Consider the following 8038-nt stretch of genomic DNA (forward strand, 5'->3'; position numbering starts at 1 on the left):
CAAACAATTAAATGTCTGTTGTCTGCCGTTATGTCCCCAGCAATGCCAAAATCAAACCTACGCCCTTGACCTGCCCACAGATAAACATTTTTACAGCACATATTATTTTACTGTATTTATACCATCACAAGCTGCTTTTGATTGTGTCACAGTTCAGCTTTACAGGTGTAAGGGCACAACACACACACACACCTACCTGTGAACTTGTCATCTCTAACAGTGCCAAAGTCTGCCAGGGTGCACAGAATCGATTTTGTGTTTCAGGTTTGCTGAAATTGATTTTCTCACAGTTTCATAGATCATTCTCACCACCAACATTTTGGCATGTGTGTCTGTATTGAATGAGGATGGTCAGGCAAAAGAGAAGAAGGGAAATAATCTTTTTTGTAGTTCAAGAATATGAATTATATCATTTTTTTGTTCCTCTTAAAGGGTTAGTTCACCCAAAAATGAAAATGTTGTCATTTTGAAGAACCAAACAGTTGTTGGTCCCCATTGACTTTCATAGTAGGGAAAGAAATAATATGGAAGTCATTGGGGGACCATCAACTATTTGATTACCAGCCTCCTTTAAAATAACTTATTTTATGTTCAACATAAGAAAAACTCATACAGTTTTGGGATGATGTGAGGGTGAGTAAATTATGGCAAAAAGTTTATGTAATTTATTTATTTATATTTATTTACTTTTTTGCTATCCTAACCATCCTTACCTGCTTGGAAATTTGATTTTAAATGATGATACATGTAAAAAAAAAAAAAAAAAAAAAAATTGGTTAAGTAGAAAAAAAATTCTAATGGAGTAAGAAAATTCATAAATTCAAGACAAATCTGAGCACATTTTGAGACATTATTGAGATCATTGCTGAATCCCTAGGAGACACAAGTCACATTTCTAAGGAGAAACATCTGAGAAGCAGGAGACAACTCTCCATTTTCTCTACATTTAATTTCATTGATGTGTGGGATTTCAGAGGCACTGAATAGAACCATAAAATATTTCACAACTGGGTTTTCTGTAGCACTGGGAACCAAGAACCAGTTCTTATTATTATATTTCGTTTGTTTGTTTTTTCAAAATATTTATTCCTTAAAAGTAACCTATAAGACTACAAGATGTTCAATTAACATGTTAAGAACTTACTCCTACTTACCTGTCAATCAAACAAACACTTTAGCTAAAATAGGAGGCCTTGCTCTTGATCACAAGTGTTTACACGAGACAGGTGTAAACAGTGAAATCCATGCATACCTGCTCAGTTGTTGCTAAAACTGAAAACACAGAGCCTGGCCAATTCCACATGAGAATGTCCTGCCTAGGGCTGCACGATTAATCGAAAAAAAAAAAATCACGATCTCGATTCATACATAAATGCGATCTCATTTCTAAATGACAGCGATTCACTTCCGTGTATTTCCCTGCATTCAGATCATGCTGCATTCACACGTTATTGGTCACACTCACACAACACCAAAACACTATTAATTCACCAATCAATCATAAATCTCGATCACTTTTCTCCTCTCCCTCATTGGCCACGGTCCGCTGTCACTCACGTGACGTGAACAAGGCGGCAGACACATTCCTAAGTTCCTATGGAAGCCTATGGGAGTGCAACTCTGTTTTTTTTTGTGCAACTGTTTCTCAACGGCTCTGGTGCTGACGTGCCGTCATAGTGATAACAGCCTATCACATACTTTTCTGGTGCTGCATGAACGGGATTGGCTAGCGTCTGCACTAGGGTATTTGCATAAGGCGATCTTATTGGCTGACGCCTGCGTTGGTGCTTGAAAAGTTCAAAAGTTTTCAACTTCTGCCGCGTGCAATGCCAGTGAGGCAACGCTTGACGCCACTCCATTCGAGGCGTTGACGCCGACGCCCCGTGTGCATGTGAATATTTTTATTATTGGTATTGTTCTCTTGTACTTGAGTGCAATACATTTTGGGGAAGTTGTGGCCTAATGGTTAGAGAGTAGGACTCGTAATCGAAAGGTTGCGGGTTCGAGTCTCCGGCCGGCAGGGATTGTAGGTGGGGGGAGTGAATGTCCAGTGCTCTCTCCACCCTCAATACCACGACTGAGGTGCCCTTGAGCAAGGCACCGAACCCCCAACTGCTCCCCGGGCGCCGCAGCATAAATGGCTGCCCACTGCTCCGGGTGTGTGTGTGTGTGTGTGTGTGTGTGTGTGTGTGTGTGTGTGTGTGCGCGTGCGCGCGCGCGCGCATTTGTTCACTACTCACTGCTGTGTGTGTGTGCACTTGGATGGGTTAAACGCAGAGCACCAATTTCGAGTATGGGTCACCATACTTGACAATACGTCACAACTTAAAAAAATTTTGGTTGAAAAAATGATAATCGTGATCTCAATTCCCATGGAGAAAAATCGTTATTCACATTTGAGCAAGAATCGTGCAGCCCTAGTCCTGCCTGTAAATAATCTTTCTGTGTTTGCAGATTCATTCCCAGCAGCACAGCTACAAGAGCGCTGATACCGGGACCGTTCCTTTACCGGCAAACGCGCATCCGGAGGTGACGGCTGATGTGTGAGCGCTGGAAATGTCACAATGTGTAAAGCTCAGCTTCCTGTAGACCTGTCATTCTTCCTGTCTTCCCCGCACACACGCGGACATGATGGGCAGCAGACGGGGAGCTATTGATTTGACAAGTTATTAAAGAGGAACAGAGCAGGCAGACGCATCAAGGGCCTGACACTGACACACTCTCCTCCTCTCGCTCTCTTTTCCTTCCTGAGTCTCGTCTCCTTTCGCTCCTTGACATTCTTCTGAGAAACGCTCTCATCCTACACCGTTCGTCCGTACGTGTCTCTCAAACGCGTGTCTGTCTCTTTACACGGAAACATGGACAGTTTGGCTTGTATTGTTGAATGTCACCTTTCCACCCGCAGCCTGAATGCTCTTTCTCCAAAATCACTGCGTCCTCGCGCGACTCCCAGCGTGACAGTCGCTGATAGTCCGTCTGGAAATCGTGTGAAAAAAGACAAACTAACCCAGAAGCCCCTGACACGGCCTCACGTGTGGCTACATGACAGAGTGTCAGAGCTGAGCCGAGTAACGCGCACACGCTCGCGCCATCCATGATTGATGCTGACCTTTGCTCACATCTCCTGCGCGAGCGTGCGATCGCGCGGTTGTACTGTTGTAATGTGTTATCAGAGGAAAAGGTCATCGCTGAGTTACTGAGAGATCGCCCATCTGTCGCTCTTTCTTTTCCTCCTCTGTCTCTCACCATGGGACTGTATCAAAGTTTACAATCTGTGCGCATACTGGCACCACTGCTCTCTCTCTCTCTCTCTCTCTCTTCACATGTATTGCTCAGAGGTTTCTCTTTCATAGCTCAGGAGATCTCAGTTATGTTTGAAGCATCAACTTAGTCTCAGATGTTTCTCCTAATGTTCCAGATTGTTTGTTTTTAAGAGTATCTTTAAAACAAGATCACTCACATAATAAATTCATAATTATTTTCATTATATTTAATATATGTATATATATATATATATATATATATATATATATATATATATATATATATATATACACTGTATATATAAAATAAAATCTAATTTAAAATACTAAATACTATAATAGTCTACTATAAGCACTGATAAAATAACAACAGATATATATATATTTTTTTATATATCTGTTGTTATTTTATCAGTGCTTATAGTATACTATTATAGTATTTAGTATTTTAAATTATTTTTATGTTTTTAAGTTTTTGCTTTGTTTATATTTTTTATTATTTTTTTACTTATACTTTTTTAATTTTATTAGTTTTTTTATTTATTGTCTTGTATTAATTAGTTTTAGTTTTGATTAGTTTTAGTTGTATGTATGTATCTATGTGTGTATGTTTTTAGATTAAGATAATAAGTAATATGTAATAAATCTCACAAGATTTTTGTGAAGTAGAAGAAAAAAATATTTCCTAATGGACTAAAAAAATCTAAAATATGAATCTTTATTTATTTGTTTGTTTGTTTATTTTATTTTTACTTATTTTTTGCAGTTTATGTAGTTTTTCAATGTATTGTTTTATTTTTATTTTTAAGTTTTTGTCATAGTTCTATTGTTTTAGTTTTTCGGTTTTGTTTTAGTTTGCTGTTTATGGTACATGAAGTTAAACTGAAATAAAATAAGAAATGCTACCTTAGCTAGTTGAAATAGAAAAAAGTTTTTCATTTCATTTAACATTTATTTTCAATAATGAACAATGTTTTTTTGTTGTTGTTGTTGTTGTTTGCTTTAGTTTTAGGTAACTATAATAACCCTGGTTCATATCGAGTCTCTGATTTTTGTTTTGCAGACTTTGGTATCCTTACAAACCTGAGCACAGTTTGAGACATTATTGAGCTCTCTTCTGAAGTAAGAGAAACCTATGAGAAGCAGCGGACAAGTCTCCATTTATGATCTGTTTAATCTCAAGGCTGTATACAGGTAGGAGAAGCCGCTAAAATATTAATTAGATCTCATTGTGATTGTTCTTTCCTATGGGTCTCTCTCTGTAATGATATTGTGGTTTCTCTCTATAAGCCTCAATGTTGTTTTTGACATCATCACTCCCTGCGGCCCACAAAGAAAGTTTAACAACCAACATTTGAAGGGAACTCTATCATGCCCTTGAGAGTTTGCTCTAGTGACTCAAAAGCGCACATACAGCGAGATATGTTTGTAGCCTGTTGGCCAAATTTTGAGAGCTCTGTTCAAAACCCAAGTGAGCCATTTCCCTGTCTACATTGGCACCCTAGCCCAAATACAACCTCAAAAGTGGCTGATTTACTAGGCAGCAACTGCATGCCTCACAAATCTATGCAACTTGGCCTGTGATGTCTTAAAATACTGTCTAGTTAGGGTTATCTGACTGGTTTTGGAACAGAACAAGCATGCTGTTTAGTCGTGACATAGTCACACAAGCGGATGTAGCTGAAATCCTCCTGTCAGTCAGACTCTGCCCCAGGCCGGTTGTTGACACTGAGAGTGGGTGTGGGTTCATCGACAGCCTCTGGCTTTGACACTGTTAGTGGCGGTGTTAATTCTCTGCGATGAGACCACAGGGCCGGTTTGCCACTGCCGTAACCCTGCGGCCCGCATGCCTGCCTCTGTGGAGCTAATATCGGTTGACATGCAGACACTCTATCTCCACTACAGTGAGAGAGAGGCCAGCTGTGCATTTACATATGCAATGACCTAGATTAGCATTGCCCCGCCCCCATCCTTTATTGCCTATCAGTGCTCATTAGAGCAGGGCTGTTGGAGACGCTGTGCAGTGACACACACACACACACAAGCCGTGAGAGAATGTTTTACAGTGAATTTACCATAGTTGGTATTAGGGAAGTTTATTAAACCAGCATTCGAAAAAAATGCCAATAATACATAACTAAATTTATTAAAAGTAATCATAAAAAATATGATTTGGGTTGAGTGTAAAAGTTGCTGGAATTGTACGTTGTCACTTGAAATCTAACACTTTTTAAACAAGTTTTAAAAATATGAATTCCAAAAATTCAATCTTACTGATTTGTTTTTTGGGTTTTTTTCAGAGGCATGTGCCATAAGTTAACAAATTTTATGCTTTCGATAGGTAGAGGGTTAGAGAGGTTTACATTTTAATGGCTAAAAAACTGTTCTGTATGATGAATATTATTGATATTAAAATTAATATTTAATAATAATGTCAGTGATTTTTACATGTCAGCAGAAAAGACTTTTATGTTGAAAGACACTGAAACGCTGTTGTAAACATGCAAGTTATTTTTACTTTCAACAACATCTTCTAAGATGCAGCCAACAAATGCACTGAGCAGCGCTGTGTTCTGAAATCACCCTTAACAGATGAAAGGATAGCACGACAAAGATATTGCTTTCCTCAGCAGACATTCAAACTAATGTTTTAGTGTGAATATGAAATATAAATGCTGTATCAGATGCAGGTAAACACACTCACTCAGTCCATCTCTCTGTCATAATAATCTACATAACACAGTGTGCTTTTAATACATTGATTGTTTTAAAAGCTCAATGAAGCAACTCAACATTCCTTCGTTACTAGTTCTAAAGCCATATACGTGTGTGATATTGCTCATGCTCATATGTTATATTATAATTGCCTGACTCTTTTTGGAGATTATTAAAAGTTTCCTATTGACTTGAAATATTTTCCCTGTGTGACTTTTTTTTCTTCTTTGCATACTTCAGGGCGTCCTGCAGCAGCCGAACGACTGTCATTGAGATGAATGGGAATGCTGCCGGACGGCTCTCTCCAGGTAATATAGACCTCCTGTTCTCACATAGCCAGAGCTTTGATTAAAACATCATACAATCTGATCCATACTGCACTGTTTTCTGACTAAAACTTCCCACTAAGACTGGAAAAGACATTCACAGTCAAAGTTTGTTTTGTTCATGCAGTATAAATCTTTAGGGATGGGTTATCTGACGTAGATTATGCCACCCTAGTCAAGCTAAATAATAGTTTTCTACGATACGCAGGGTTTTGCTATATAATGTATAGCTGTAGTTGTCACACTGAAAACACAGAGACTTACACACAAGCTTATCCCTACAACAGACTGATTGGACTAATTGCTCAATTACCAAAATGTAATTAATGCTTTGCAAATTGCCACATAGTTTAAAATGAGCGATAGCAGAATGATCCGTTGCTTTATTGCTTCAACCAGCCGTCTATATGGCAGTAATTGTCCTCTTGGCTTTGTAAATGAAGGAGATGATTAAGTTAATTCCCTGAGCTGCATTGGCACATTACCAGTGAATACATTTACAGGGCCCGCTTTGGCTGAGAGCCTTAATTTGCTAAATTGAGGGGTTGATTCAAAAGGTTGAAATGATTTTCGGAGTAGCTCAGGGCCGTGTGTTTTCATTTGCACCTTCGTCGACTATCCAACTACAATAAACACAAGACCGTTACATAACAGAGCGATGCATACAGTAGGTCGGTCTCCCTACGGAAATCACATGTAAACACGAAGACGCTGCTATGGAAATGCCGTAGATTGAAGGTAAACGCTTTCTGATGATCTGCCGCTTGAGGAATGATAAACAGCCAGAGATTAATTTGAACAACCTCTCTGCGTATGTAGGAGCTTGTCAAATCAGCAAACACTTTCTGGTGTGTAGCGTAACCGCTGCCTTCTTTTCTCTCTTTCTCTCTCTCTCTTGTGTATCCGGGATGTTTTGAAAAGATAAGCAAAATGGAGCCCGTGTGAACAAAGACTCACTCGCATAGCAACAAATCTGATGACGGTGCAAGCTTGTCTTTTGCCGACAAAGGTTCTGATGCTCTTTTTGATGATCCAGTGAAAAATGGGCCACGGTGACAGCATCCGTCCCCACGTCGAATCCTCACACAAGATTTAGCTCTACAGAGTCATGCCGTAAATACTCGCCATCCATTTGAGTCATTCAGATTCGCTGTAAATTCATAATTCCCTCTGTGTAAAGATAGACTGATAGTTCAAAATATTATATATAATGTGTATATATATATTTTTATTATTTTTAAATGGTATACGTTATATATTATATTATATGTATATTGCATATTATATTTTTTATGTTGCTGATAATTTTTGAAGACATTTTGAAGATTTCTCTGTCATCATTTATTCACCCTCATGTCCCATTTCCACACTGATAGCTCAAAAATATAATATAATTTTGTATTATTTTTAAATATTATATATTTAAATTATATTATTTTATATACGTGATTTTTAATATATTATTAAATAATATTTAATTATATGTCATATTACATTTTTTATAATTGACCATCAAAAATTTGCTTTGTGTCAATATATTTACCCTCATGTCCCTTTTCTCTATTGGGAGTTCAAAAATATTTATATTATTATTTATTATTTATATTATATAATTTATTTATATGTTAAAAAGATTATAATTATATATATATATATATATATATATATATATATATATATATATATATATATATATTGTGACGAGTCGGCTGCCTCCCCCCTTTCTATCATCAC

This window comes from Barbus barbus, assembly GCF_936440315.1.
Source record: "Barbus barbus genome assembly, chromosome: 28".
Lineage (NCBI taxonomy): Eukaryota > Metazoa > Chordata > Actinopteri > Cypriniformes > Cyprinidae > Barbus > Barbus barbus.